The sequence below is a fragment of the Acinonyx jubatus genome, chromosome B1 (assembly GCF_027475565.1).
Source record: "Acinonyx jubatus isolate Ajub_Pintada_27869175 chromosome B1, VMU_Ajub_asm_v1.0, whole genome shotgun sequence".
Lineage (NCBI taxonomy): Eukaryota > Metazoa > Chordata > Mammalia > Carnivora > Felidae > Acinonyx > Acinonyx jubatus.
Window position 1 is genome coordinate 45,831,838 of NC_069382.1, and position 18,826 is coordinate 45,850,663.

Consider the following 18,826-nt stretch of genomic DNA (forward strand, 5'->3'; position numbering starts at 1 on the left):
TTTCACAATATATTAAGTCATTTTACCTACTAAAATTTCCTCTGGCTGTGGTGACCTATGATTAAAATACATATTCAATATTTCAGACACAAAGACACAAACTTTGAAATGATAAAACTGTTGCTTAGCCCACCTGTGTTAGAGAATAAATAATGAATTAATGTTGTTAAACTCTGCCACCAAAGGACACCATGGGGTGTATCATAAAGCAGTGAGGTTTGAAGGTTCTCTTCCAAGCTGATTAAACTGCTTGTCATGAAACCACCTGTCATAACCATTTGAGCCAGACACGCGCACACCTGTACACACACGCGCACACACACACACACACCAAACCCCCAGAGGTGCTGGACCTCATCCAATATTTGCTGGGTAAACAGATTACAGAGTCAAGTCAGCTGGAGAATCATTTTCTCTCCCTTTTGAGGCAGTTTAGTTTCTGAGAACGTGATCGCTGCTGTGCAGGACTGACGCAATGGGTTGGTTCTTAAGACAAATCCTTCCTGGAGATTTGCTAAATCATCTGAAGAAAGCATTTCACTCTTGGCTTTTCACCCAGCTAGCCCTTTTGCGTCGTGGTATATTTAAAGCCTCGCATTCACATCACCATCCGGGAAAACCTACATAATATTATGATGACTAAGAAAAGATTTTACTCTTTAAATGCCAGCTGGTAACCAGCAAGCTCTTTTGAACTTTACAGAGACAAGATTTGAGATTCTCAAAGGTTACAATGGGCTCCATTCAAACCCTAATTATGTGCAGTCAGTTAAAGTAGACAAATGAGTCCTCCTTCCTGAGAAATTTTTTTTTTAACTCCACAATGAATTAAAAGTTCATAATAGGCTTAAAAATGACACTAGGAAACCTAGGGAAAAAATGAAATGCTTTGGGTGGTTAAGCGCTATATTTCTCCCAGAGTTACAAATAAAATTAACGGGAAGAATCTGAGATTTATATTTAACAAACCTTTCCAGGCTCCGTGGACACTTTTCTGACTCACTCTTACAATGGAAAAGCAACTGGATTTGGGAAACCAATTAACACCATCAGTCACATGGCAAGTTTTTAAATATCTACCAACCTGAAATGGTCAGGATATGAAAGTAAAATTATCAAAATCAAGTTGAGTATGTTTTTGCTGACTTTTAGCTATTCTTTTTGTCTAAATTCCCTGGAGAAAAATAATTCTGAAGTCAACCTTCTGGGGAGCTTTCCAAACATACCAGAGACTCTTTACCCCATTTCCCAGAACTCAGAGACACCCCCGCTGAGGGAAGGGGGGGTTACAGTCAGTCCAAAAGAGCCCTGGCCCTCAGCTTCCCATCCTAACAAGATCCAACATGGAGATCCAAAGCACGAAGTTGGGGTAAGGAACTTCAGTACTCGTATCATACCTTCTGATTCCATCCCGAAACATCTACGTGTTTCCTCACCACTCCGTGTCTGCATACGTTCACATGATGGAGAGCATCCACGAGATCAGAAGATACACAGTGTGTCACCACACCTTCCTAAGTGTTCCAGTTGGCTCTAGCTGATTAATAGAAGCAGCAATGTCTTGTTTGACTTTGTGTCTGTAGACTTGCAAGACACGTGTCTGGCAGGAAGGTTAGGAGACATGAGATTCTTTGTCCTTATAATGAATGCCATGTGTTGTGACCAGATTCCATCTTTAGGACAGAAGCATGTGTTCCCCAGCTACTGGGATCACTGGTGGCTGATGGCTTGCAGCTGAGCCCTCCTCTCCCAGCACTGATCCAGAGTCCCTCAAATGTGCCTTTCATGGCACCCCTCAAATTAAGAGAGATGCCTACCCTGCCATTTAGAAGTAGGTCAAACAACTTAACACACATTCATGTCTTCATGACTTAGCGCCCGCTGGGCACTACAATTCTCGAACTTTCAACAACTGGACACTACTACCTTCGTTTGCTGTTTGGCATCGTTTCTCACATGGTACTGGCTTTTTTTCCATACTGACTGCTGAAACCAGCTTTGAAAGGACAGCTGCAATCCAGCGTGGGAACTGAGAATGCTCTCAAGCTCATAGTTCCTGCAGAGTCCCTGTGAATCCAGTAGAGAGCCGTGGGCACTTAGGGGCAGTTTGAAAACCAGCCCTTGGGGTGATTTGTCACTCATAGGGTCTAATGCACTCAAAGGAGCACCCCCTTCTCCATGGGCAGGCCAGAGCTGGTGACTGTTTGGGGCAGAAATAGGACAAAGGAGTATATTTAAAGTCATAGGCACCTGCATCAGTTTGGGACAATTTTAAGGGGTTATTCCAGTTTCCGAGCTCCCAGGAAGCATCTGAGGCCTCGGTAGCAACCACACTGCCTTTCAGCTTCTCCCCCTGCCAGTCCTGTCCCTCCTCTCTGCCCTGAGCTGACTACCAGAATGTTCCACAACGAATCTCCTGCATGCTGGTCTGCACCACTCCGTGCACATGTCAGGAAACCGAACCTGTGACAGTCACTTAAGATGAAACATTCACAAATGCAGGAGAATGCTACCCTCTCCAGCTAGACAACTGAAATCTTACTTTAAGTAGTATTTATTTTTCTATATCATTTCTGAGTTTTGTTTGGGGCTGCATAAACACCCAGCAATTTAACCTCCCTTTTTTCCCTCAAATTCCAACAATATGAAAACCAGCACTGCATTAACTCCATTCCACAGCTGCTGGGATCCTTTGGAATTTTATTTCAGTGGTGGGCAGACTGTCCATATGTTACACCTCACTGACGTGACACTGCACATGTAGCTAAAAAGAGCCTCGATCTTGTGTTTTCCATGATAATTTTATCTATAGCAATGACACAAAGGACTTCTAAAAGCTACCCTTAGAGATACAATTTATTTTAAACATACCCACGCAAAGGGAAGCCCCATGAGAAAGAAACTTGTCCGTCTTACCCTAGTGCCTACAGCGATGTGTAGCAAATTATAGGAATTCGATAGCTCTATCTATTGTTGAATACAAGAATCTCTGAAATCCAGTTTTCACACTGTCTTTGAGGATGGTTACTTTTCTGAAATCTAAGTACAGGACAGAATTCATTCATCTCTTTTATAAGATCAGTTGTGATTATTGTGACATGTGTGTATTTTAAAAACAAAGCTCACCCAAACAGATGTGCTCTGCTCTTGGAGAATGGCAGGAGGCCATCCCCAGTAATAGAGTAACATATCCATCATGTACCTTAGAGGCACATTTCAATGTTAAAAGTTAAAGAAATAAATAGTGATTTTTTTTTATTGCTGTCACAAGTACAGTACCAGAAGTTGGCAAATGCAAGCAATGACTGCCTATAAATTTACTGTATGTTATGAGCACTGTTTTAAATGGCCACGAAGCAGGTGTCTGCTACAGACTTGTACAAAGCTAAGAGGTTCATAAAAATATAAATGAACAGTGGAGCTCTGTCTTAGATCTTATAATTTAAGATCTGACAGGACACATGGTTTTACTTTTAATTTGAAGAACATATAAATGGCACCAACCACTACTATAAAGATAATTACAGTCTATCACTTTGTCATAGCAACTAAGTAAGACAGCCTGTTGTATTGTTATGATTATTATTAAAGTTACTCAGAAGAAAAAGGCAAAAGCTGGGTGAATAAGGCTTAAAACTAATTCAATATAACCAGAACCAGAATGAGAAAATTGCTGGTCATAAAGCTGGTCTACTGAGAAAAGGAACAGAAACTGCTTCTCTTTAAAGGATGGCCACTCGTTGAATTAAATCAATGGTTTGAGGGTAGCAGGTGCAGCAGCATCTAGCGCCTAATTGTACAAAGAGCTACAACTGCATGCAGTGTTGTATCTAGAGCTTGAGAAATGCACTGCTTGACCCCATAATGAGTTTACCTGGTCATCCTCTAGCATCGAATCAGACAGAAAAACAACAGGAAGAAAATGAGGAGATGTTTTTATGAGGGAAACTAGGCTAGATCCCAAGGCTGTTGGAAAGGCAAGTCCACCTCTCAGTCTGCCTCCGTTTCAGTTCTTAACCCCTATCCTCAATTTTCTTACTCCATCCAGAAGAGAAAACATTCAGAATAAAAAGGCTGAAGAGAATCTCTCCTCCCATCCTACCCCAAGCTTTACAATCCTACTCTGTGCCAGTAAAGACTTCTCAAACTTTGGTGGTTGGAAGGTGTCCTCGACATTGTACTGAACACAGGATTTTATCCAGCATGGTCAGTGACAGCCAGTACTTCACTCTCACTGGCCTGAGTTTCAATCTCCTCAACTACCTGGGTGACTCAGGCTCCCATAAGCCCTACCATATTGGGTTATTATTCAAATTCAGTGAAATAATCTATTCAAGTGCTGAACACACAGAGCTCGATAAATAAATCAGCATCTGGAAGAGGAGTACCAGTCCCGCAGTGGTAGAGACCATGACAGGATGTGTGACTGGCATCGTACCAACCAGTGAGGACTAAAAAATCAAACTGCCATGGTTCTTCGTCTGTGGAACTATATTCTGTTGGGAAAGATAAATGAGAAAGGTAAGCAAATGGATAAATAAATACAGGAATACGTTTACAATACATAAAGTGGAAACAGTGCACATGGGAATCATGAATTTTGCAAAGGTGGTCGTTGGCAGGGGGGAGTGGACAGTATGGAGAAGGGGGCATTTGAGGGGTCCCTGGGTGACTCAGTCGGTTAAGCGTCTGACTTCAGCTCAGGTCAAGATCTCGCAGTTCGTGAGAGAGCCCCGCGTCAGGCTTTTTGCTGACAGCTCAGAACCTGGAACCTGCTTCGGATTCTGTGTCTCCCTCTCTCTCTGCCCCTCCCCTGCTCATGCTCTCTCTCAAAAATGAATAAATTTTTTGAAAATGTTAAGTAAATAAAATAAGATGTATAGAGTGATATTTCACTATTATCTACATAGTTTAGCTGTGGGACCTTGCAACAGATATTTCTCCGTGCTTCAATTTCCAAAGTAGAGATAATGACAGCATCTTTTTTCATTGGGGTATTATGAGGATTAAATGAGTTCACATAATCAACATTTTTAGAACAGTGCCCAGAATCTAGTTAAGTTCTAAATACAAGTTAGCTATTGTGATGGTAAAATATGTCCCCAAACTTAGTAATGAAGGACTTCATGGCTCTGGTTCTAAATTCTGTTTATCACTAACTGGACAATAGCCATTAGAGTCATGACAGATCCCCGAGGAAAACAAGCAGACCAAAAAGCAGAGTTACATTTCCACATGCCCTCACCAAGTAGTTGAATCACCATTCAGTTTTATCTACCTGTCTTTCAGTAATTTTTTGTCAGTTTCATCCAGGGAATTTTCATTTTTGCTGGTGTCATTCAGTTCTTAAAATGGATCAGAAGATACTAAAATTATATATATATTTTTAAAATGCTTGTTTATTTTTGAAAGAGAGAGAGCACACAGTGGGGGAGGGTCAGAGAGAGAGAGGGAGACAAAGAATCCCAAATAGGCTCTAGGCTCTGAACTGTCAGCACATTTCCCAACTCATCAGAGGGGCTCAAATCCATGAACTGGGAGATCAACCATGAACACTCAACCAACTGAGCCACCCAAAGTGCCCCACCAAAATTTTCTATTTTTAACAAAAGGTGGAAAGCCACTGAAAGTGTTATCATTTGAAAGACTTTAAAAGTAGGTTTGTAAAATTCTGTTTCTCTGTTTTCTAAATGAATATAGAATTTCTAGGAAACATAAATAGTATTTGGTGACAAAACTATCAATTCATAAATTCATTTCCACAGCCTCATTTCCAAATGTTCTGTACGTTGTAGAAGTTTATTTTTAAAATCACTTCTGTTTTCACTCCTTTTTAGAATGATGAGAAACATCTAATATTTTTTCAAAATAACTGCTGGGAATCTAGTGGTTACTCTCTTGTCACTACAGAAAAGGTCAGCGAACTTGGAACCATCTTGTTCTTAGAAAAGAAAGATAGGATATTCATCTTTAAGTCTGACAAGTCTTCAGGTTACTTTGCTCAAGATAACCAAAGAATCTCCACATGGCTCAGAAAACATTCACTGTCATTTCCAAATGCACCACAAAATACTGTCAAGATTCTACAATAATTTAACAAGTATCTATTCTTTCACAAAATAAGGTATATCAATGCAACATGCTGGTCAATGTCTCTCTCTGGTATAAGGTTCTCAACTTTTAAAGAGCTCAGTCTTGAAGGCTAGAGAAATAAACTTCCTACTGGTGGTTTCTCATTAAACTTACCCTGAAAAATTATTTGTATCCCCATCAAAACGGCTGCTCCTCAGTGATTACACTCACATAAATTCTCAACTATAAGCCATAAATCTATCTACTCTGATTCTCCATTAAGGGCTCATCGAAAGAAAAATTCAGTCCTTGTGGCAGATTTGCCCATGTTCCCCTATACTGTGACACTCTTCTCATCTAAAAGTGAGGTCTAGGTCCCCTTCCTTTCAAGCCAGGTGGGCTGATGATGGCTTCAATCTATACAGTATGACAAAAGTGACTTCTGAGGTTAGGTCATAAAATTCTGTCTTTGGTGGGGTTCCTTTGTCTGATTCTCTTGGAACACTCGCTCTCCAAGGAATCCATCTTGGAATGCTTCCTCTCAGAACCTAGCTGCCTTATTGTGACAAGCTAAGCCACCCAAAGAGGCCTTGTGGAGGTGCTTCCAACATACCAGTCACATGAGTGTAGAAATATCCAGATGATTCCAGCCGCAACCATTCTTGTCATAAGTATTCACAGTTGTCCCTGCTGAAGCCCCAGACATCATGAAGAAGAGACAAGCCACCCCCACTGCACCTTGCTCAATTCCAAGAATCCAAGAGAATAAAATGGTGGTTGAATTATGCCACTAAATTGGGGATCGTTTATTATACAGTGGTCACTGGAACAGATCTTTATAGATTTCACTATCAGAACATAATCTAGGGATGCCTGGGAGGCTCAGTCGGTTAAGTGCCTGACTTCAGCTTGGGTCATGATCTCCTGGTTCATAAGTTTGAGCTCTACATTGGGCTCTGTGCTGTCAATGCAGAGCCTGCTTGGGATCTTCTGTCCCCATCTCTCTGCCCCTCCCCTACTCATGCTGTCTCTCAAAAATAAGCAAATGTTAAAAAAAAAAAAAAAAGAATATAATCTAACAAACAACATAAGTTCTGAGATGTTGAAACTTCTGTACTTTTACCTATGAGACAAACTGCCCATGAGGTACAGTTTCTTCAAACACTTGTCCCTTGAAAGCTTCAGTATTTTTTACTATCTGCTTTCCAACAGTATTTGCCCGCAAAGGAATGCATTTCAATTGAATGTCATAATGTTTGGAGCATATTATGTGGCCATTTTTACCAGAGAAAGGGAAATAAACTTTTCTTCCAGTGGTATACAGCCAAATACCTTTGGCTTACAGAAGCCTCAAATAAGCTTCTAAGCATTCATCATCAAAAATAGTGAAGTTTTATGAAGTACTGGACTGAATGCCGATTTTAAACGTTCTGAGGGGGAAAAAATTGGAGGTCTGTTTTATAGTGCTGCAGGCTTGTTTTCTTATGAAAAGTTGGAACACATACTGTCAAAAATATGTAATTAACCTTCATACATCCATCACTCAACTTCAACAATTATCATCACAAGGCCTATCTGTCTTAATCGAGATCTCTCCACACTTCCAGGGTATTCTGATGCTAACCCCAGACATCATATCATTTCCATAAGCATTTCTATATGCATCTCTAACACAGGGGTCAGCAAACTACAGGTTGCAGGTCAAATCCAGCCAGCTGCCTGCTATTATAAATAACTTTTATTGGAACACAGCCACACTCAACCATTCAGTCATGGTCTATGGATGCTTTCGCCGACAGAGTTGAGTAGTTGGGAGAGAATCTATGGCCCCAGCCTAAGTATGGTGAAGCCAAATTTTACTATCTGGCTCTTATTCAGGAAAAGCTTGCCAACCCCTGCTCTAAAAGATAAAGAATTTTTTTTAAATAGTAACATAAACTGCCTTGCTCGTTATAATAGTTCCATACTTACATTGGTAATATGGTAATATGATCACGGTAATAGCTTCACACTATGATTGGGTAAGAGTTTTAGTACAAACTAAAAGGTAGAATTTATAATTAACTGCAGTCAAATCAGGGCACTTTAAAAGGATCTGTCAAACCGGATTTGATTGTTACTGTTTTTCCTCACAATATAGAAAACGGGGAGCATGCAGGGAGACCTGAAGAAGTGCATCTCTGCCGTTGTCTTCTGGTTTCATCTGTGCTTGCCTCATGAAGGCTTTTTTTTTTTATGTTTTATTTGATATTTGAGAGAGAGAGAGAGAGGCAGAGAGCATGCAAGCAGGGGAGGGGCAGAAAGAGGGAGACACAGAATCTGGAGCAGGCTCCAGGCTCTGAGCTGTCGGCACAGAGCCCGACGTGGGGCTCGAACTCACGAGCAGTGAGATCATGACCTGAGCCGAAGTCTGATGCTCAATCAACTGAGCCACCCAGGCGCCCCAAGGGCTATTTTCAATGTACAATTTGTTTGCAGAACAGCTAGGACCCATCTTACCTAGACCAGTTAAAACCAGAACATCACTCAACAGCCCCCTGCAAGCCCTTTGCGTTGTGTCGACCCTACTTTTCCCAGCCTCTCATGCACCACGGGATGGTTCTGCCTGTAGCCTGAACATGCACATGTGTCAATTTGCATTTTACATATTTTAAAGGCTTTATGTCTTTTATTATTTTCTAGATACAAATTTAGATATTTGATGATGCTGAGTGCAGGCACCATGGATAATCACTAGTATTTTCTGTGTCTTTTTGTATACTTGAAACATTTCACAGAAAAATATTTTGCTCTGCACCCCCAAGAGATCCATATTGCAAACCCCACTTTGAAGGTCTGTGCAGGAATTTTATCAGTCTATTCATTTACACTTAAAACATCTGCAGTGCCCAAGCAAATAGATCAATGAATTGATAAGCTACAGCTTGTGCTGTAAATTTAGTCTGTATATTCTGTGGCTGGATATAAATGGGCCCATGTTTCACTCCTCAAAATTTCACTACACCTTATAAATCACATGACCTAGTTTGATTACGTTTTTCCCTGAACCAAATAAAAGATGACCCAGGTAAGCTTTATCTCAAACAATACAAAATGGTTTCGTTTTCTTCTGGGAAGTGTATTAAATTGAATACTGGTATTAATTATAGCACACAAAAAAAAGTCACATTATTTTCAGATAAATTTGTGGCAATTTTATACCACTGGAGTTGTTTCCAGTAGGAAAGAATAATATTGTTTACTCTCAATTTTCAAATGATAATGTTACAGGCTAGGAAATTTGTTGACCGTCATAAGGCAAATCAGTGGTTAAATATGGATCGTCCAGGAGGATGGGAAGAACTAAAAACATCAGTCACGTACTTCTCACACCTAAGGTCAGTTCACTTCTTTGGTTTGCATTCTTACATCTACTCTACTATTAGAGAGGCTTAATATTCAAATGCTCTTTTAAAGCCTAAAGTCACAGTGTATAGATACAAAGCCATAGATTTTGGAGTTTTGACACCACCAGGTTGAATGAAATCAGTTAAAAAGAAAAATAATAATTTATTAACTATCTATGATGTGCTATACAAATAAATTTTTAAAAAAACAATCCCTTAAAGTTGCATACAAATTTACAGAAATAGGCACTCTATTAATTGCAACTTAATACAGCAAATGCCTATTTAAATACTGGCTTCAGAGAGGAGAGATTTATTCTGCTCAATGGAATCACTAGAAGAATCTCCAGTGGGTCCCACCTTTGAAATGGGCTTAGAAGACAAAGTAGGAGTTCAGCAGCCTGATAGAAAGGGCAGGCAAATCTGTGTCCTGGAATATGCACAACTGCAGAGCTGTGAAAAGTTCATGGCATGTTTTTGTGATTGAAGTGTAAAGAACACAGTGGATCGTGCTGCCGGATGAAACTGGAAGAGGACACTAGGCCAAATTACATTATCAAGGAATGTGTACTTCAGCTTAAAGGCAACAGAGAACTGAAGTCAACTTGGGGAGAATAATAAAAATGAGGCTTTTAGAAATAGATTTCTGGGGCACCCAGGTGACTCAGTTAAGTGTCCAACTCTTGATTTCAGTTCAGGTCATGATGTCACAGTTCATGCGTTCGAGCCCCACGTCAGGCTCTGCGCTGACAGTGCGGAGCCTGCTTGGGGTTCTCTCTCTCCCTCTCTCTCTGTCCCTCCCCTACTCAAGCTGTCTCTCTCTCTCACACACACAAAATAAACTTAAAAATACTTTCAAAAATTTGAGAAAGAGATTTCTGGTAGAAAGATTAACTGGACTATGGGATGCAGGAAGGTAGCCCAATCTTGCTCTCGTACCTAGTATTACGAGATTCTACCTTGAATTTATGAAGCGATTGTTTTTCCTAGGTCTATAAATCACGTTGGCAAACAACACAGTTATTTTAAGCATTTTGCTGAGAAATGAAATTTCCAGATCAAGAAACCTTATACTGTGAGGGGAGCACCGTAGTGTGGAGCTGGGAAGCAAGCCACGGTGATTCCCAATCCCAGGAAGTAGCTGATTGTGGCTTTCCAATGAAGCCCTTCTTAATTCTTTCAATACAATCTTGGCTCCTCTGATTTGGGTAAAATTCTATTTCCTACCCAAGACAATGCTTTAAATTTAACTATGCTCTTGAAAGGGCACTTTTTTTTTCCCTTTTTATGCTGGTATCCCTGTGTTCAATAGTTAAGTAAGCTTTTAAATCATTTCAAATTGGACCTAATATAAAAGGCCAAATATTTAAGAAGCCAGGGCTGTCTACTGGGCAAATATTTACACAATCTTTAAAACATTCAATATTTATTCACCCAGCCTTAATTGTCGTTTCTAAGACATCAGTCGATGTAAATACATGCTAACTGGAAATAGGGGGCTAGAAATGGACTCCAGAAGAGAAACAGCTCTTATCCTGGTAACTCTTCTGGTTTTATTTCCCTGGAGTTCAATATATTACAACTTAAGTATTTTTTAATTTAAAAAGTTCCATTATAACCTCTTCATAGTTGCACCAACCCAGACCCTCCTCCCCCCAACCAGGACTGTTAAAATTTACTGTGCAGGTGCATCAGTTTAACATGGTGCCACTGCCAACAATGATCCCCTTACATCACGAAGGAAATCTGGAGTGTTTTCAACATTGTACCTTGGAGATATTATTTGCATAGGTCAATAAAAAGAGATCAAGAAACCCAGGTAGCTATAATGAGCCCATTTTTATTTTTGCTAGCACTGGTTTTATTTAGTAGCATCAGATATATTCTTATAGAGATATATTTGGCTTCCCACACTGGGGGGGGGCGGGGAAGTAGCTGAAGAGCTTAATTAAAAACATCCTCCTTCCCATACCTACCAGCAAAATCAAATTTCTTAACACTCCCTATTATATAGCACTAGAAAACAATAACACAGAGCACTTAGGATTGTTCCCATCAGAGTTAAGAAAATATGTCTGAAAAACATTTTCCACCTGTAATAAGAGCAACAATCCATATTTTGCACCAGTAATGAGCCTACGCTAAACACACACACACACACACACACACACACACACACACACACACACAAGGGGGCGCACACGCGAGTCACTGTTAAGCCAGGTTCTATTTCCCTTAAAAGGAAGGGTACAGAGATGAGCAGAGAGAGCCCTCCACTGAGGAATAGCTCTGACTGGCTATAGCATAATAAACTGCTGTTTACCTTTTGGATTCTATTTATGCCACATGCACATTGTTCATCATTATTAAATGATCCTTTTTTATCTTTCCATGACAGTTACATATTTTAACAGGTGACAGTTTGCCTTTATAAGCAGCAAAACACTGGTTTATTAGTATGCTTGTGTGGCATAAAATAGAGTTCATTTTTTACTGAAATAACTGGAGGAAAGAAACATCAATTGTGCAGGGTTCTGAATAGCTCAATGGGTATAGAAGGTACTGGCAATAAATTAAGATAGGTTTGCTTTATTTATGAGTCTTAGGTATTCCTTCACAGTTGCTACTCTCCATGAATTTTAAGCGGCCCTTTGATGGGCAAGTCCATCTGAAGCAGGATCATAAACTCTTACAGGGTTTCACAATTAATTGCTTCTCTGTAGTAAACTCAAGGAAGAGTATAATTCTACTACTCAGAACATTCTCCCTGTCCTCTGACTACGCTGAAAGAGAGAGAGAGAGAGAGAGAGAGACAGAGACAGAGACATTATGATACTAGTGAGTCACTGAAATAGCAAAGTATGTTCCTCATCAGCTTTAGATGTTAGCAAACCCCAACCCAACTCATTCTGGAAATAGCCAGGGATGTCCTGGGTGTATTCTTAGAATGAGGATCTGGGGCAGTCCCTTAGCCTGCTGACTTGTAGGGAATAAGCTTAGGAACTCCCTGAGCTTGCAGCAGTGGGTTAACAAGGCATAAAGAATTAGAAAGCCATAGGATGAACACAGCCAAGTTTGGGTAAACAAGATTAGGTAAAACAGATTAGGTAAACAGGGCAAAGGCCCCCAGTATAGGACAAAGGTATAGGATTAGGAAATCTCAAGATGAAAACATCCAAGAGGAGGTAAACAAGGTTAGGTATTCAGGGCAGAAATGCCCCCAACTTAGTACAATAGCAGAAAGCTGCTTTCACAGGAAGGAAGGACCAAATTAGGTAAACAGGAAAACAGGACTTTAGACCACAGCAGGGAGAAGTTGCCTAGAGTGGAGCTAATTAGCAAAATAAAGGTGCTTTGTTGACCCTCAGGAAGCATGCTCTTTCTCGTCCCTTAGACCAGTTCAGGTAAACAGAGGTGGCGCCCCACTTGCTGTAAACAATCTTCCCCCCAAGCACCAGAATTGTGTTTTGTCTTGACCCAAACCCCTAACACCGCCTATCTACAAAACCCCCTTTTCCCATGCCCCATGAGTTTGATGTTAACGGTTTCACTGTCTCTTGTTGCACGCCCATCACCCTTATAAGCCTTCTGATACTAATAAAAACAGAGCAAGGACCGGCACTCAGGGGCTCCTGTCTCCTACCAGACATTGCCCTCTCTCACATTTTAATCCTGGGTCCCACTCTCTTGCTGGACTAGAGAGAACTCCAGACCCAGAGCCTATGACACTGACTGATGCTGTGGACCCCTGGGTACCCCAAGGAAGACACCATTCCTAGCAAATAGCACGTAAGAATCTCAACGGCCACAAACTTCATATGCCACTGTTTGCGTTTATATTTAATAATGAACATAAATAAGTAAAATCCTGCCTGCAAATAATACTTGGTTGTACGTGCTTTGGGGAGAAGGCAAACAGCCCATCGAGCACAGAATGCCAACATTCAGCACTGCCAACGAAGCCAAGTTAGTAGATCATTTCTATAGCTGCACGTAGGAAGCACCTCATTGGGTAAAATATGGCCCTTTGGAATGATGGACGCACCAGAGGTGTCTCCCGAGCACAGGTGTGGTGCAGGGCGAAGATAATGGGCCTGGCTGGTAGCTTAGTTATTTGTTTCTCACCTGACAGGTGAACTGTTCTGTCTGCATTTTCAAGGAGACGTAACTACACCTGTCACTCCGAAGGCAAAGGGCACTCAGGAATACCACTGCCAAATTCCTGATGGTTAGGATTTCATTCTCAGGGGTCAGGCGTTTGGCAAATCGATGCTGAGGAGGGAAGCAGTGGTTTTTTTTTGTTGTTGTTGTTTTGTTTTTTTTTAATTAAAATCTTGAGGGACAACCATTTATTTTATCTTAGCAAGGGTCTGGCACGGACAGGGATAAGGGCTGTTTCTTCTCCAATAAGTTTAAAAGGAAAAAAGAAAAGAAAACCCCAGCCACAGAGAAAGCGGTTGTTAACTCTTCCAATATGCATTCCTCTCTCCTCCCTCTTCCTTACCTCCTCTACCTTTTCACCAGCATCCACACACCCGGGCCCGGAGGATATGTCTTATACATGTTTTCATTATAGCACTTAAAAAAAAAAAAAAGATCAGTCAGCTTTTTGCACCCTTCTCTTGCGCTAAAGTTGCTTCTGCCCTTTGAAAATATGAAAGCCCTTGAGTGATTTTATATTTTCAAAGGGTAAAAGTGCTAAAGAGCACTTCTCGATTTCAGAGACGAGGAAAAAAGTAAATCAGTCTGCCTAAAGTGTTCACTTGGAAAAGGCCAAAACGAACCACCGATGTGATGAGAAGTAGCTATGGAGCCTGGAGTTATATAGAAACAGCACTCAGGAGTCCAGAGCTGGAAAACAAAGCACCAGCCATTGCCTGGGCTCACGCCTTTGTGGTGTCCGTTTCTAAAGGAAGCAACGCTTCCCTAACTACCATCGCGATGATGAACACCTGGCCAGTATTAACTCCCACCCTGGATGATGCTTCAATGTGGGTAAAACCTGTGCGCAGTCCCTACACCCTCTTACCCTTACCCCCAGCCAGCTGCTGTCAACCACCTGCTCTCCTTACTCGGAAGGCTCGTCCCTGGTGTGCGGGTTGTCTTTCTGAAGTCCAGTCTTTCCTTAATACATGGCTTCTTCTCTCCACCTTCCCCATCCCACTATTAGACATGACTCTAGGGGCACCTGAGTGGCTCAGTCAGTTCAGCACCCGACTCTTGATTTCGGCTCAGGTCATGATCTCACGGTTCACGGGATGGACCCCTGCATCGGGTTCCACGCTGACATTGCAGAGCCTGCTTGGGATAATCTCTCTCCCTCTCTCCCTGCCCCTCCCCTGCTCTCTCTTCCTCTCTCTCTAAAATTAAAAAAAAGAAAGAAAGAAATTCCTGGGGAGCCCAGGTGGCTCAGTCAGTTAAGCATCTGACTTGATTTCAGGTCAAGTCATGATGTTACAGTTCATGAGTTCAAGCTCCACACTGGGCTCCACAATGACAGTGTAGAGGTTGCTTGGGATTCTCTCTCCCTCTCTGCCCCTCCCACGCATGTACTCCTGTGCTTGCTTGCTCTCTCTCCCTCTCTCTCAAAATAAGTAAACTTAAAAATATTTTTTAAGAAAAGGGGGCACCCAGGTGGTTCAGTCCGTTAAGTGTCCATAATCTTGTTCATGAGTTCAAACCCCACGTCAGGCTCTGTGCTGACAGCTCAGAACCTGGAGCTGGCTTCCGATTCTGTGTCTCCCTCTCTCTCTGCCCCTCCCCCCGCTCACCATCTGTCTCTCTCTCAAAAATAAACATAAAAAAATTTTTAATATTAAAAAAATACTTACAGAGCTGGACTTCAGAACTCAACACCTCAGAACAAACCAACAGTTACCTCTCCCAAGGACATTTGTGTTTTTCCTTTCTCTGTGAAATAAAGGTTTTGTCTTCTGTTAAATGCACAATCTCAGGCCTAGCCAGCAAGGGGGAAAAGTATTTCTTAGGGTAAAGGAGTTTTGCTCTTATTTGTGCAGCGTTGACTGTCCTATCCCCCAAACATTCCTATCCAAAATTTATCACTAAGTTTGGGGATCATTTCCTCTGGGTAAACTCCCACTTCCAAGATTTGGACGGCTGAGCGAGGGGAGAGGAGGTTGCTCTCTGTGGGGCCAGAGCACCCTGTGGTATCTCCTTCCCTGCATTTCCCACAATGCCTTGTAAGGTTTATTCTGGCATGTCCCTCAGTAGACTGTAAGATCCCTGATGGTAGTTGCAGCTTGTATGTCTAGAACCTAGTTTCTAACACGGTGACTCAAACACAGTAGAATGAAATATAACTTCGTATCAGAATGATTTTAAGTAGTTTGCATGTATTGATTAATCCTCAAAATATCTCCTTGCAGTAGGTACTATTACTTATCCCCATTTTACAGGTAAGGAGACAAACACAGAGATGTTAAGCAATTTTCCTATGGCCACATAATTAGTGCTAAAAACTGAATTCTAACTCAAATAGTCTGAGGTTATAGGAACTGTTCTCCACTGCCTTTCAAAAATATATACACAATCAATATACTCAAATGTTTTTTGGGAGAAAAAAATTCAGATCACTTACAAGATGTTAAAGTAACTTGTTTCGGATCATACATCTTCCAATTTTATTTCCTTCTCTGCAATCTCTATTTCTTCCTTTTGAGGCTAAGTTAAAAAAAGGCCCTATAATCTGGCTAGCCCCATGCATGGATGTGTTAAATTCTGCTAATTCTCCTACCTAAATACCCATTAATGGGACTAATTCTCTTGGTGAGTCTCAGGCAACAAAAGCCCAGTTAGAAATGCAGGTAACTTATTTTTACCTGAGGTGATTATTTGGCCCATAATTAATATTACCAACTATTATCAGTTCCTACATCAACTCATGCATAATCTTTGCCCAAAGCAAGGTCAGTCATACATAACACCGACTCCATGGCAGAAGGCTTACTGTTGCAATATTTCCCTGATGTACAGGAAGCATAAGTTAGTCCCCGAAACAGCAAAGACCATACAAGTTAGGGCCTGGTCACCAGCCAGCGCAAGACCAGTGAGGGGGACTCACCGGCTCACCAGAGCCCCAGAGAGCCAGACTTCATCATTTCTGAGCTTGCTTCCTCCACTGTTTTACCACAGGGGAAAACAGAGCTGGTGTTCAAGGGCATTTACACATTAGGAAACATTGTAATCGATCAACTGCTGATACCAGAGACAACAGCCAAGGACAGAACCAAAGGATAGATTCTCCTTTGGTTCCCACATTGGCTTAGGGAACCTCGAGCAAACTTGGTAACTAAGAGGTGGCCGGGAAAGCCACTTTGGGGCACTTACTATAGCTGGGTCTAAAGGGAGTATTCTACCCAAAGAATCCTGGACACTCATGTGAATCTCCATTATAAAGTTGGAAGGCACCTTGGTATGACAAAGAATATATGAAATGGAGGTAAACTGACCTGTGCTTCAAATCCTCCCCTTCCACTACTACAGCTATGGCCTTGGGACAGAATATCCAAGTTTTAATTTCCTTATGTATAAGACAGATAATAATGCCTATCTTATACAGTTAGTGTAGGAAGTAAAGCATATGTATGTCAAGCATCTACCATGACGAATGGCACATAGCAGACTTTCACATGGTCACATACAATTAGCAAGCCATAGCTCAGCACACAAATATTCATTGTAGCTGATAACTATCCATCCATTCATCTACTCGTTAATTCCTTGAAATACTAAAATGTGCCCAACAACAAGTATGCAATGATTCAGGAAACAACACGCCTGTCATCAATGTGTTTTATAAAGAAACATAAACAGGCATTCAACTCACTACACAGATGACTTCCAGCTATGAAACTGATGCCATTACAGAGATGCACACATGGGGTAAACACTTTTGTAGATTAGGAATTGTAGAAGCTTTCATTCTGGAGGTGAGGACTTTAGCTAAGAGAGGTGCTGGTGGTGGTGAAGGAATGGATGAATTGAGAACATGTTAAGTCACAGATTGCTAACAAATATGGTCTTCAGATTTTTATTTTCTGCATCTTAATTACGTCAGATGCATTTCATTAATAAATCAGTTTAAGAAGAAGGTGGGAAGGAGACTTGGCAAAGACTAACTGCTCTAATCTTAATTAATTTTGCCTATAAAAATTCCCTGTAATTGTTTGCTTCCATCCAAGAAAAGAAAAAAAAATAGAGAATAGGAGTGTATGTAATGATGATTGCTCTTGGCTAACTAGAGACAGACTTCACCACAGCTGAGACGGCCTGCACCCACATATGAAAAGTAAATATTCTAAGTAAGTGTATCCCTACTTATCTAAGCCTACAATAGTTAGAATAGCTCATTCTAGCCAAGGTCTGATTCATTCTGATGCTGAGATGAAATCCGTACATGGTAACATACCAGGTATAGAAAAACCCCTCTTCAGGGGCGCCTGGGTGGCTCAGTCGGTTAAGCGTCCAACTCTTGGTTTTGGCTCAGGTCATAATCTTGCCACATTCCTGGGTTCAAGCCCCGCGTTGGGCTCTGTACTGACAGTGCAGAGCCTGCTTGGGATTCTCTGTCTCCCCCTCTCTCTGCCCCTCTCCCACTCAGTCTCTCAAAAATAAAAATAAAAATAAATTAAAGAAAGAAGTGCCTTCTTTCAAAGTTGTCTCGGGAGTATTCAAAAAAAAAAAAAAGAACCAAAACTAGCATTCTGAATTTCAAAATGGTAACCAAATCACACACCATCCTCCTACTGAGAGATTTAAAAAAAAAAAAAAGACTGGGTGTCTTTTATCTAGTCAGCTCAATGAACTCAAAGAGCTACTATAGAAGTTCTCTGAAGAGCTCACTGCCAGCGGTCATGGGCACTACAGCCACAACGGGTGTGACCACTAGCCCCGTGCAGTTGTTGAAAAATAACAAATATGTGCTATTTTCACACTTGTCCAAAGCACTGAAGAGATATCACGGGGATATACTCAGAATCTGCTACCAAGAAGGTAACACTCTGAAAAGATAGAAGAACTCAAGTTTTTGGTTCATACCCAGATAATTTGTTGTTCCTCTCTCAAAATGGTAGAGACAAAGAGGAACCAATGGGGATGTACAGGCTAACAGAGGCACCGTGAGGAATATGGCTTCTACCTGGAGAACTCCTCTGAGTGGTTGGGTATCTCCTGGGATTTTCTATTCTCTATTTTCTATTCTCTCATACTTTCCTGTCTTTTCAAATTTCTTAGAATAAACACATAGTATTTTCCAAATGAAGGGAAAAAAAGTACTTTCATCTAAAAGAACTACTTAGAGGAAATACAATTAAACTTCCCTGCACTTAGTCACATGAACTTAACCATTT

General features: G+C 41.1%; 1 protein-coding gene across 8 annotated transcripts in view; it reads right to left on the minus strand.

Moving 5' to 3' along the window:
• Nucleotides 1-18,826, minus strand: part of UNC5D (unc-5 netrin receptor D) — a 543,854-nt gene that overhangs the window by 507,625 nt on the left and 17,403 nt on the right. For 4 of the 8 annotated variants that reach the window (XM_053216628.1, XM_053216623.1, XM_053216624.1 and 1 more), the window contains exon 2: nt 15,290-15,368. The exons of 2 other annotated variants lie outside the window; for them this stretch is intronic. The gene's annotated coding sequence lies outside the window, so the exon portion shown is untranslated. Of the gene's footprint in view, nt 1-13,962; nt 14,037-15,289; nt 15,369-18,826 lie in introns of all 8 variants that reach the window. 2 more of the 8 variants (XM_053216625.1, XM_053216626.1) reach the window with 1 other exon arrangement.